Raw genomic sequence first — 14,506 nt, 5'->3', positions numbered from 1 at the left:
CCCCCCCCCCCCAGCTGGAACCTCAGCCCCGCGTCTTAATGTCAGGTGTATGTATGTACTCGTATGTTGAACCTCTTTCACACCGTACGTAGCCCACCGTGTTCAGCGGAGGTGCTGGAGAAGGACAACAAACTAAACACAAAAAGCGGTTCTTAAGAAATTGAGGATTCGATCTTGATTTAAACGTGCACAGCTCTAGTGGCGTCATGATATCGGTAAGAAGAGCGTTCCAGACGGCCGCAGTAGCGCATCTGAAAGCGTGTGGCGACGCAGTGGTCGCCTTCGTCCCGATGGCGAGCCAAAAAGGTTTCATTCAGTGATGGAAGTCGCAACCTTAGCAGGAGGCGTGATGATGGACGGACACAGATCGTATTGCTGCTCATACCGTGAATTGTTTAACGCATGTTTAACATTGGCTGCATTGTGTACACATTAACGTGGCATGCCCCCCCCACCCCCCATCGTACACACACACTAAAAACGAATCGTGTCAAATCAGCTATAAAGTTTGATTGATATGCGGCAAACACTTTTTTATTTAGCTTATGCTAAATAAAAGTATCTTTGGAAGCGATGTGACCTTGATGCCTGTAGCAAAATTGGACCGCAATTGGAGCACCCGCGCAAAAAAAAATAACGAAATAAACACGAGCCTCCGCTGATATGTTCTGTGCAGCTTCACACAAAGACAAATGCGAAACAAAGCGACTGCATAATGCAGTGGTGAAACGGTACGGGCACAACCCTGCAAGTTCGTACTCACTCCAGGCAGCTATAGAGTGGCCCATCTCGACATCATGATTAGCCCAGTTCTCACACGCCGGCCAGGCATCTTGATGGAGGTGAAATTAACGACAATTTTTCTCCATCAAACTTGACCCGATAATTTACTAACTGTGGTGTGCCCAATTTATACTGCTGGGTAGACCGAGGCGGGGAGGAGGGGGGGGGATAACGAGAATCGCCCCATTGTCCTACGCTGTCTCTGGGTTGCAAGTCTAGGGTGCTAACGCATTGCCACAACGGCAGGTGTCCCTTTTTTGTGCAATGACGCATCAACGCAAATACAACCTCGCCAGGCTCGCCAACGAGGACAGCCTTAAACCAGACGAATATGGAACGGACTAATACACACAAGGTAATAAAAAGGGTCATTGTCAAATAACGCAAGCCTATAACAGTATAGGCCCTGGTACAAATTGTTGGTTAAGGCCCCGATCATGTAAGAACACATTTTAAAAAATAATAATTATAACAACAATTATTGCATTTAATAAAACAAATGTCCCCCTCGCCCACGCCTCTAGTCAGGTCTACTTACCACGAATGTGTTGACATTGTATTTCACTCTAAAGGGACGTCAGCATTGACGTTTTAAATTAATCGTCATTCAGCGAAAGATAAAACATGTGTTGTGTAGTTCTGAGCCGATAAACAAAAAAAATCTATGTTTTTTTATGGCAGGGACCATCTGCATTGTTATCTCTCCACGAAGTGATACGTGCAGCCTCACTAGGTGGTGGTATTTTACTGACCCATGAGGATGATGATTGTGATAGATTGAGCAGATCTTGCTCAGGACTGTCACATCATCATCATCAGCCATGGTTAATCCACTGTTGGACGAAGGCCTCCCCATGCTACTGCCATCTCCTGATATGCAACAATGTAACAATACACGCAGCACCTGCACATGAATTTATTACCATCGTTCCATCTCTTTTAACTTATGTTCATAAAAATATATATTGATAAGCCCAGTTGCCTAGCGAGGGAGCAATCCAAAATGGGAGTTTTACTGAACGAATGTCTGATCAAGAACAATAGTTTTTACCCTTTCTGGCAATACAACAGGTGTTAAGATATTCAAACACCAAATAGAAACATAATGGTAGGTTTTTACCCTTTTAACTGGTACAAAACTGACACCTTTATTCAAGGCATCATGTTTGCAATGACCACAACACAAGTAGTCAATAAAGCAAACAAAAAGAAGCAACTCTGATAAGGATAATAATATGCACTGTCCTTGAAGTTGATTGGCCCACACCCGAGACGGCTTTCTTTAGAGCCTAGTCCCCATTGGTGTAGGGCCAGATGACACCAGAAGGCGTACAACTCAAAAACAGTGCAATATCAGAGTATTGAGAGTTCGGGGTAAACATTTACACTATGAGATCTCTTTTACCAGTGGCAAAATATAATGGTAGGTTTTTACCCTTTTAACTGGTACAAAACTGACACCTTTATTCAAGGCATCATGTTTGCAATGACCACAACACAAGTAGTCAATAAAGCAAACAAAAAGAAGCAACTCTGATAAGGATAATAATGTTTGCTTTATTGACTACTTGTGTTGTGGTCATTGCAAACATGATGCCTTGAATAAAGGTGTCAGTTTTGTACCAGTTAAAAGGGTAAAAACCTACCATTATATTTTGCCACTGGTAAAAGAGATCTCATAGTGTAAATGTTTACCCCGAACTCTCAATACTCTGATATTGCACTGTTTTTGAGTTGTACGCCTTCTGGTGTCATCTGGCCCTACACCAATGGGGACTAGGCTCTAAAGAAAGCCGTCTCGGGTGTGGGCCAATCAACTTCAAGGACAGTGCATATTATTATCCTTATCAGAGTTGCTTCTTTTTGTTTGCTTTATTGACTACTTGTGTTGTGGTCATTGCAAACATGATGCCTTGAATAAAGGTGTCAGTTTTGTACCAGTTAAAAGGGTAAAAACCTACCATTATATTTTGCCACTGGTAAAAGAGATCTCATAGTACCAAATAGAAACCTTTTGCAAGGAATCAAGTCTGCATTAGACACACAGTACTTGTGGTGAACATGCAACCTAACATGCTCTGATATATGGCACTGTCTTTGAAACTGATTGGACTACACCAGAGATAGCAGCCTTCTTTATGGCCTAGTCTCAACAGCGTCAGACCAGAGAACGCCAAAAGGCGAACAGTACAACGGCAATGCACGTGTAGTGAGTCCAACTTGAGTCGCAGACGTTATCTTGGGAGCAATACAATGTATTCAATAAATCACACAACATAACACAACCTACACTTGGGTGTTGAATGTTCATCTAGCCACGCTACGGCAGAACTAGACACGGGTTCGCTATCCCGGCCCGGACCACGAGCTCGAGGCTTCTTTTACCCGACGTGGATCTTCATCACCAGCAACACAAAGAACCCCGAGCCTGGGCTGGGGCTGGCTCCACCCTTCGCCCCGCCCACCTTCTAGATCTCTCGAGCTCTTTCCCAAAGGCTCCCCGATAGCTCTTTTAGACCACGTGACCGCCCAGCTGTCTTCCTCCACCGGTGGCCCCCCTCCAATATCATCCGGTCACGTGTCGACAGGTCAACCAGCGTATCATGCCCCAACGTAACCCTGGCTGTTGACATCCCCAGCGATTACCAGTGTTGCTTACTTTTATGCTTATTATCAGCTAACACCGGCCACAACCATGAGCCGATGTGCACCATTGTTCTCTTTTAGCCCCGCTCCCCAGGACCATCAGGCCATCCCCCTGGCTACCACATTCAGACAAGCCCCCCCCCTCCCCCCGTTAACTTGTATTTAACCGAAAGAAACAAATAATAATAATAATTGTATTTAAGGGCTTGTCTCTTGGATTTTTCCCTCACTTAATACAGTAAATTCAGCTGTGACGGTCCCACCTGATGACGGAGACTTGTGTTGCTTCCGAAACGTCGTGATTTATTATTTCTATAATTTTTTTATTATTTATTATTATTTTTTATTTTTTTATTTTTACCTACGTGGCTTTACTGAAAAAAACCTAAGAGCATGTAACCCTGGCTGGCTGACGCTCCCTCACCGGGAGTCCGCACCGCACACCGTACGTGGTGACTCTGTGCTGACCAGCGCTCATCCAAGCCCCGCTAGGACTGGTGGTACTACGCCCAGTGAGCGGGCTACACGTAATGCCAACACATTATCTGCCGTGGCTTCGTAAGCCCGGCACCACACAGCGACAATCACAGTCACTACACACGTGTCAGAGCATTTATAGCTCGGGGTGAGTAGCTATAACAATGGCTCTTTTTACCAGTATTAAAGTATGAAAATTAATCGTTTTTACCCTTTCTGGCAACACAACTGGTGTCAAGATTTTCAAAACACCAAATAGATACCTTTGTGCAAGTAATCAAGTCTGCATTAACCACACGTGCTTGGCCTGTGGTGAACATGCAAAGAAACATGCTCTGATAAAATATGCACATTATCACCGTCATCGCTGCAATTTACATGTCTTGATATCAGCACGCACGTCTCCATTTCCCCACATAGTACAGATGTCCTGTGCTTGCACATTACCGCCACATTCATGTTACACGAGCTTTTTTTTCTTTCTTGTATTTACTTGTAGAGAGATACGTGACCTAATTCTCAAGATACACCAAAGAACCGATGCTGAAATCGTTGTAGTCGTATATCATTATCACCATTAGCTATGCACTATCCACTGCTGGGTTAGAGAAAAAAAGCATTGCCATGTTCGTGACTGTGCGATGCAAAGATCCATATGTATATAGTCTACACAACAAACGGATCGCGCTCCTCCGTCTGCGTGGTAGACAGGCCCCAACTGGGGCAGAGGCCGCTCCATTCTGAGGTCCGGGGGGGGGGGGCGGGGGGGGCAGTCTGTGTGGGGAAATTGCAAATGTGATCAGAGCAAAACAAAAAACATATATTTTTTTAATTCAAATATCGTACGCTCTCAGTTGCCAGTGAGTCTTCCATATTCGGGAGCTCCAAATTAGCCAACGAGATCACACGGCAATTTGGAGCCGGTGGGGTTACAATGCCTGAGCCGAGTTTTCTTTTTGTCTCAGTTCGACTCTTAGTGGTAGACATCCTCTTGGGTGTGTTCCCTCCTTTGCCTGCCACTCTGTCATTAGTCTCGACCACCGACCATAATTCCTTCCGTTGAATTTGATCACGAACAGTAACGTACAGCTGCACATCGATGTTGCTAAAGCGTATCACCCGCAGTGACGTATGGGTTCAGAACAATGGACACCGATGAAGGAAATACGTATAACGAAAGTGACGACATTCGCGAAGAAGCAAGGAGCGATGCGTACAGCACTTGGAAATACACGGAGAGAGAGAGAGGGAAACAGGAACTCGTGGGATTCAGGGAGCAAACGCAACTTCGAGACATCATCTTCTTGGTTCTTTCGGTAAAGTCACGTAGAAGGGAAATAATAAAATTATAAAAATAAACATAATTTATGTTATGACTTTACCGAAAGAACCAAGAAGATGAATCCCTGCAGTCACGAAAGCTTTAAATCGAAATTCTAGACATCATGTTTATCGTTAAAGGTGCACAGGAGCAGGATACTTCGCTAGAAGTGAACATGTAATGTGCAGTATTAGGCAATGTTCGTATCTGTCTATGAAAATAATACGACTCGTGCCCATTCACAGATGCTCACTTGTCAGCTTCTTTTAAGAAGAAAGAAAGCCCAGGTTTGTCTCAGGCTCCCAACAATGTGAGGCGCAATCTCCACCGACACCCACTCATTCATTCTCTACACTTTCTGTGCACTAAGTGCCATGTCCAAAACATCAGCCGACGTGGTAGTATAACTGTCATAGGGTAGTGTGAATGACACATTTTGTATATATATATATTTTACATTTTATGAAGTGCTTGCAAAGCGCTGCCAACACATCCGTAATCTTTGATAATCGTTTTTGTTATACAGTATCTCAAGTTTGTTTTTGGGTCGCGACGCATAAGCGAAGCCTCTGATACATCTAACGCATCCTTATCTTCTGCCCGTGACTCATCAACGTTATCAAACGTTTACCAGGTGTTTATATCTCCCCAAAATGTGGTTCCCTCGATGTGCATGTCTGCTGTTCACCATCTTTAGGTGAAGGTGCATTCACACGCTACACGAATACAAGTTGTATCGTCCTGCGTATCAAAGAACAGACACACAGAGTTTAAGTACCGGCATGAACACAGTTGTGGAGCTGTTCCTGTGATAGTTTCAGTCAAAAAACGTTTGAAATGTTCTCACCATATCACGTTACACTATCCGCGCTTCACGCTGGGAATTCCAAATAAGCCTAAGAATAAATTGACACAATTAATTCGGGGAGATAATGCGTGTTTGTAAAACTTCCAAACCCAATGATTTGCGGGTGGCAAGAATGTGGCAGTACAGCAAGTGGGTTCATCGACACATCTGTACGGTTTTTTGAGTGTCATCTCTTTGTAGTGTGCCAAGTGAGATTTCTCTGGGAACTCTCATTTTTAAACACAACACTCGTGAACTAAAATTGCCAAACATTGAATGGCAAGGGCGCTCCTGAAAACAATCTTGAGACTCAGCTTTTCAAAGATAAACGAATTAACGGCATCGTATAAATGTTCAAGTATTTTCCTCACAACTAACCATCGGCAGTTCTCATCTCCCCCTTGTAACAGTCCCGATACAGTGATAAAAAAAATTCTACAATCCTCTAACATCAGCTAATAACGAAATGCATTCCATCACAGCCAAAAAAAGTCACGAAATTCAACGCGAAATAAAATACGTTGTTGTTATTGTGAACAACATCCAATTGGTGGACAAATAGGGTCTTCCAAAATCACGCATTTCCACCGTCATTTTCACCTGGTCCTCCAATGCAGAGTTTGACTTCGATATTTGAATGGAGGGGGGGGCGGGCAGGAGTTGGCTTTGTCCCTCACATTAGGAATTTGTGGGTGCATTTAACGTTTTTTTGTCATCTTCATTGTAAACTACTGAAAATAAATTAATAAAGGTGTCCAATTTTTTTGGGGGGGGGCAGCCCCCCCCCTCCCCCACCGCCGCAAACTCCGCCCATCTGAGCCCCACGCGTTAATTCTGCCTTCGCTGGGTCGATAAACAGAGAGCTCGCATTGATCCTCCACCCATTTATCTCATCCCAGACCCGGGTGAAGCCAGAGGGCGTGTGCTGATTGACAGGCATTTCCTAAATAATTTGAGCCCTTTTTCAAAGGTCCAGTAGATCGATAGAATTGCAGTCGGCATAAATATTAATAGTAAATAAAAAACACACGCATTTTTAGGGTGTTTTCCCATTAGAAATGCAGTACGATTCATACAATTCACAATTCACATTGAAGGTGGCACAGTTTCTACATGCAAATAAAGATCTTACGTTTAGCCTTAGAGGCTGCTCCAGCAGATGCTGCAAAGTGAGTACTGTCAGTAAGGCCACCCCCAAGAGCTTTGGGGTCAACACCACGCCTGGTCGTCTTTGTATTCCCAGTTCTGATGTTCACAGATCAAGTATAACTCTCTGCTCACAGATTCCTATTTAAGGCTGAACCAGCCTAGGGAAGGGAAGGCCCCGGGTAGATTCAGATATCACGTGTCACTAATGTTATTTGTGACTTGGGAATCGAGCCCACGTTGTAGTGCAGTGTGCAAGTTCAGCACCACCTCCTCCCCACACTGATAAAGGTTCCCGTATGACATAAGCAGACTATTGGGGCAAGTGCTGTTGGCGAGTAGCACCTATGAAGACCGGCACGGCACACGAGGGGTGGCTGGCCAACACCACGCCCGACGATGTTTACACACCGCACTAGGTACTCATTTGAGTCTGAGGCGACCTTAGGGAGGCCCATGACTGGTTTTTGAAAATTGTCACTGAGTGTTGGCCTGGGCGGGAATTCAACTCGAGTCGCCCGGTCTGTAGCACAGCGCGCTAACCGTTGCACCTCCGTTCCCCACACAGACACACACAAAGACACGTACGTACACATGTACTTATACATCAATCGCGTCTTGTGATATTTAGACATGCTAAAGTGCATTTATTAAGGCTACCGGGGCTGTGAAGCTATATGCCTTATCAACACAGGCACATTTCCTGTTAGTGAGGTGTAAGATTGTGAAACATAAATAAAAAGCAATATAATACTCCTCAACGGTTGCTGCCATGACTTGTTGCACGTGATTTTCAGCGACACAAAACCACCCGGATATGTCCAGGCACATTATTCATGCCTCTGCTTTCTCACATCTGGTCTTGTCCTCCCCATCATCCCTCCAGCCCATCATCATATCAGGCCATCATTCTCCCAGCCCATGGTCCTGTCAGCCCATGATCCTCCCCATACCCATCATCTTCCCAGCCCATCATTCTCCCAGCCCATCATCCCCAACCCGTCATCCCACCACCATCGCCAGCCATTGCTACCACCACCGTCATTACACCTGCCAGTCTAGCTTAATTCACACTCATCCAGTCGGCCATATGGGTTACGCAATGCTGACACATTGCATGTGTTTCTTGTCAATCGATTAATCAGTCGATACATTATTGAATGAACGAGGAGCAAACGAACTGCTCAGTTCGGTTCCGAGAGAAGTGGGATGAGGGACATCGTGCCGAGCAACACGTGGTGCAGCTCCACACCAGCAGCACAACAGCAATATATACATCTGCAGCAGATATTCTTTGCTCTATATATAAAAAAAATTACTCTACATTTAGTCAATCAGCGTATTAGCTTTCTGGAATCGTGTTAGATCAATAATTTGATCGGCTGACACAGACGCTACCGGAAAGCAATGGTTTGGAAGGCTAAAAACACATTTATGTTTTATAGAGTAAGGCAGACGGCTATCAGCTTGCTTACTTACTTGTCTGTGTACAATCCTCCATAAGAGTGCATGCTGAGTGTTGTATCAGTAAATAAGTCAATACATTCTCTCCTGAGGCAGCTGGGAGGCAATTGGCACGACCTCTCAAACTGATAAGGGTACATGTGTGGCTGGCGGAACAAGGCATGTTAATAAAACATTTACCGTAACATTTGAACTTAAAGCACACTGAACATATCGTTTACGATGGTTAAAATATAAAGAAATAAAAACGAACGACAACAAGTGGCTGGGTCCAAAACGACCATGAAACTCCATAGACATTAAAGAGACAAACACAACACAAAGCATAACATTCAAGCACCACGTACGTTATGAAGTACAATGATTTTTATATTACTGGACAGCATCTAAAGCAACACATTGTGACCGTAACAATTGACAGTCGGGTGAATGTAATGATGGTGCACAGGCAGCGCTCTCTGAGGGTCTTCATTGGATTCCTCTTCTCTTGAAATGACAACAGTGGCACAATTGGGATTTGTTTAGCTTCAGTTTTTTTTGGTTTTATTGTGTGACAGGTAAAACCCGCTGGGCGATAAATCCTCATTTTCGATGAGGACCTGGTTACGCAATAGAAACCCTGGTTATTTGCAGCAAAAACACAATGATGAACGAAATAATCCAAAAGCACAATTATGAACGAAACAATATACGGGCAAGTACCAAATTGCAATGTCGTGCATCAACACGTTACAGCGACCATTAAAACATGCAAGGCTCTTCCATTCACATTGAGCCTCCACATAGTCTGTAAATAATAATAATAATAAAAGTCGATTTGTAGATAGAAGATAAAAACATTATGGTTACAGCATTATCCTCGAGACAAAAACTATTATGCAACTGCGTCCCATAAAAAAAACTACTCTTGTACGCCTCTTTATCTGATCGATTTGATCCTAATCCACCTACAATAATTGCCCGATCTATCCACAGAATATATACAGCAATACTTTTCGTTTGATATTTTGATCTTTAAATTGTTCATTTTGCTTTTGGCCACGTTGAATGAAAGGGGAGTCGGCCGAACGCCCTTTGAAGTGGGATCCCTCGAGTCGCGCTCGCTCTCTCGCTCTCTCTCTACCCCGATGCTGCCTTCTCCGGCAGCAGCGGCACGCACGAGCGAGCGAATAATTGCAGTGTGCCGAGCCCTCTCCCTTATCCCGCGACAATGGCTAAATTGCATCGTGGACCCGGGCAACACGAGGCCAGGTCGAAGGGACTCGTGATGACAGCAGGCGTCCCACTTTCTTGCGTTGAAATTTGGCTTGGAGCCGTTTGTAAATTGTGCTGGCGGTGTCGTTAACAATGCCGACCGCACTTTCATCATCGCCCCCCCCCCACCGACAGCCGTGCTTCGCGACACAGCGTGGGGTAGGGAGGGCTGTACAATGAGACACAGCGTGGGGGGGGGGGGTCTACCTCTCAGCACATTCAGAGAGGTTTTCTCTGCTCTTAGTAGCACCCCCCCCCCCGCCTCCCACAACCCCATCATGGTCGTGCAGAGATTGTGGCTGATTTACTTCCCTTCTTGCTCTTTCTTTTCTTGTACTGCAGCGGAGAATGTCTCTGGATAGAGCACGCGGAGCACAACTATGAAAATGATTTTTTTTTGTATATTTCTTGAGCACGTTCGATAAAAAAGAGAGCAATAATGGTTGGTATTGGGTAATGAGATTACGTTTGCTCAGTGTGTAAATCTAACAATCATCAGTGCAACATCACCCAATGATCGAGAATGGTCTCCTGGAAAAGCGATGTCATAGAACAGCTTTTGAGATCCTTTGAATTGTGTCTTACCAAAATGCCTAGCAGTTGTCTTCTGCTACATAACCTGGCCGTAATGCGACAACCACCTGCAGATCACGGCATCTGGCGATGGCTTGGGGAGGCATTTGTCCGGTGATGAATAGCTTATGGCTGCTTCTGTTGATTATAAAGGCGAAAATCTCATGATGTCACACAAGATAAATTCCTATACCTTGACGTGTTCATCTACCTCACGGGGGAGCTGAGGCCTGCAGGGTAGGATCTCAGAGCTGTTTACTCGGTGCATTCTGACATGGGCTTCAGTCTCCCGTAGAGAGAGAGAGAGACCCAGCCACGGGGCTGAATTTCTCATGGTATATTTTCTGGGAAAACCCACCCCACTCCCAACCCCACAATCCTCCAAACTCCAAGCCCCCACAAAACCTTTGGGCACCATTCGCACTCTAAAACGATGAATGGCATGTGAGGGGGGGCGGGGCATATTTTCTGGAGCTCAGCCTCGGGCAGCTCCAGCTGAAATGAAGCTCTGCCTTTCTACTTGGAGACGAAGGTTGCATGACGCGGCCTGTCTCTCCTTCATGTGACACGTGACGTCCGGATGTAGCCCTTGCTCCAGAATAGTCTAAGCTTACATTCATCGCCTTGGCAACAGAATAAAGAAACCCCGTTAATTGGATGTGTTTTAGTGGTGTAATTTAATGTGCAAAACATGCCATGTTTGTTTGTTTGTTTCACCCCTCGTCCAGTTACGTTACAGTTGTGTTATCCGCAACATCTTGCGAGATGGAGAAACTTCCGTTGCGAAGTCTCGCAGTAAGCAGTGCACCACCTGGCGTCAGCGAGTAGACCCCATAAGATGATGTCACGTAATTGCTTCTGAAGACCCTTAAACAGGTACTTTAAAAACATCAATACTAGGGGTGCAACCTTTTGATCACTGTTTTTTGAGCCATAGGTCCATTGAGAGATTACATGGAGGTGTAAAGCAGCAGAGCACTAATGATACCACGGGAGATAAGAACTCCGCACCTCCGATGATCACGGTTGGCTACGTCCGGCGCGAAATAAATTCAACGATTCCTACACACACACACAACGCAATTCTCCAATAGAGTCAGGGTATTAGGAACTTGGGAAAACGGGACGATTGGTGGAAGTTTCTAAGCTGTGCAGTTTGAGTAAGGAAGGAAAACGTGGAGGAATTTTCTTATTTAAAAAAAATATTGTTGTTGAACACGGAGAGACGCAGTGAATCTATGACAGCAAAGTCTTTCACATGGGCGAGCGCAGGGCTTTTATTTCAACGATAACTTTCTCGGGATGATGTCCTGGAAAATATTTCTCCGCCACCCTCCTACTGTCAGGAGGTGGTGCCAGGGAGGGTCGCCGGGTTTGATGCCCACCCCCCCGCCCCGGAATATATATCAGAAGAGACGAAGCCCCCTGGGAGGTGGCATCGACGATTGGAGTTCGTGAGAAAAAAAAATGCCATGTTCGTAGTAAGAGTCAAAGAGTAGCAAGGAAGAAAATGAATGAGAGAGTGAGCGAGGAAAGAGTCACTGGAGTGAATCGGTCAGCACAAGATCATCAATCAGCCCCAACTGATTGATAGGAATTAGGCATTCCATCCCAGGCATTACAACGATGTTACAACCTAAGCTGAACTTGTGCTTTGAACGACAGTAGTAACCGTTCAGTGCTTAAGAAGGCAACTACGATGTCTTCTTAGCCAGATTAGTCATGTAGCCACTACACGACAGGTAATGCCAATTAGCCCATTAGATTCATTACAGTTTTAATAAATATTGTTATGTGCTGTTAGTATTGACAACATTATAGTGTATATCTTCATAGAATTGCGTTTTCTTGAGATCGCAATCTTTGCGCTCGTTTTTGGGTGGCCACTTTTCAGGAAGCCATTCCCTTAGAACTCGTCCTTATCTCGCATCGGTGTGCGTGCTCAAAAAGCCATGTCATTTTCAGAGGGGCCTGATTGCATTTCAGTTAGCGATGAAAAAAATTGCTTCTTTGTCATTTAACTTTGACCCAGCCGAGACATTTTTCATTGCCGGTTATCGTTTTGCGAAGCAGAGTGCTTTTACGGGGAGATGTGGAAAGGAAATCACTGCGCTGGTTTTATTTTTTTACGGTTATGCTGCTGTTGTGCAGCTCTCCGATGTGTTCTAAGGCTGCACCGTGTGCTGTTCAGCACGATGTCCGACGTTTCACTCCACGAACTGGGAGCTTCTTCAGGAAGTAAAGCTTCCAGGTGGAGTGAAACCGCCTGAAAACAACACATTGGAAAACTATAGAAATCATGTTTCCACTCCTTCTTGATCATTGAGAAATGCTCGTAAAATACCACAGTTGATAGACGTAACAAAACACACTGACTTTGCCACCTCTGCCGAGATGGTGATGGAGCTGCATTCAGTCTCATGTGTGCGTGTGTCAAACCATTTACTCTTTCCACAAATATCCCTTATTTTCTATAACAACGATTACCTTCAAAATGACACCCACATGTGTATTACTCAGACGATGATTTTGAACATTTTGACCGCGAGGCCACCTAATTTGTGCAACTGCCTGACCCGCCACAACTCTGCCCTGCCAAGATGCCCTCATCTCTCAGCCCCTTATCTCCCAGCCCCTCATCTCCCAGTCTCTCATCTCCCAGTCCCTCATCTCCCAGCCCCTCATCTCCCAGCCCCTCATCTCCCAGTCTCTCATCTCCCAGTCCCTCATCTCCCAGCCCCTCATCTCCCAGCCCCTCCTCTCCCAGTCTCTCATCTCCCAGCCCCTCATCTCCCAGTCCCTCATCTCCCAGTCTCTCATCTCCTCAGTCTCTCATCTCCCAGCCCCTCATCATCTCCCAGTCCCTCATCTCCTCAGTCTCTCATCTCCCAGCCCCTCATCATCTCCCAGTCCCTCATCTCCTCAGTCTCTCATCTCCCAGCCCCTCATCATCTCCCAGTCCCCACGATTGCCCAGGGGCCTGACCCCCTTCGATTGCAGAGGTCAGCGGTCAATCAGAGCGACGAGTGTTGGTACGGGGGGAGGGGGGGACAGTTATCGCGCAAGTTGTTGCCTGTGAGGGCCCATCAATTATGCCATATTGATGCACCCACAGCAATGTATCATGCATATACAAGTAAAATAATTATTGATAGAGCGGCATGTAATTATAGAACAATTACGCTGAGTATGATTAATCCGTATTTTTATAAGGATTTTTATTTTCTGGCGGGGGAGGAGACGGGGGTGGGGTGGGGGGAACGTTTTGTGCAAGGGCCAGGACATGGTCGAACTTTCCTCAGCTCAAAGAGTCAAACAGACGTGACCACCACTCGCCCATGTCAATTGTTGGACGATGCCACAACCACGGTTTCTTGATCGACGATAACAATTATTTTAAGTAGATTTTTAAAATAGTTTTTTTAATTGTATTTCAACACGAGCCCGGTACAGAGCACACATACCGTGGCGTGGGAGGTTTGAAGCGGATTTTAAAATCGAGTTGTTAAATTTATTGTAATATTGCCATGCGCCGTTTTGAGGATAAAAATCCATCAATTGTCTCCCAATGGAGGTCCTGGGTCTACTCCGAGATCACCTTCACTGTCGTCACAATCCTCCACGGACTGGCCCTTGCCCATCTCTCTCCTCTCTCTCATCTCACTCTACTGCCCTCTTCACAGTCCCTCTGCTCCAGCAAAACAAGTCTTTCCATCAAAGCTCCCCGTCGACCTTTGCCCCGCGGAAGGTCACTCCTTCTTCTCTGCTGCACCTGGGGTCTGGAACTCCCTCCCTCTGGCCATCTGCAAAAGCCCCCTTGTTCGAATGCAGGATCAATATCTTCATCTTCTCCCTCTCTGCCTGTTCACTGACAAAAAAAGTTATATATGCAGTCGATATGTGTATACACTTTGTCGTTTTCCACACGGTGCACATACTGCCGCTGTTTTTGCACGGCATCTTTAAATGCGGTGGTATTTGCACGGCTGCGGCGC

This window comes from Lampetra fluviatilis, chromosome 9, assembly GCF_964198595.1.
Source record: "Lampetra fluviatilis chromosome 9, kcLamFluv1.1, whole genome shotgun sequence".
Lineage (NCBI taxonomy): Eukaryota > Metazoa > Chordata > Hyperoartia > Petromyzontiformes > Petromyzontidae > Lampetra > Lampetra fluviatilis.
Note: the sequence above shows the minus strand (reverse complement) of the source record.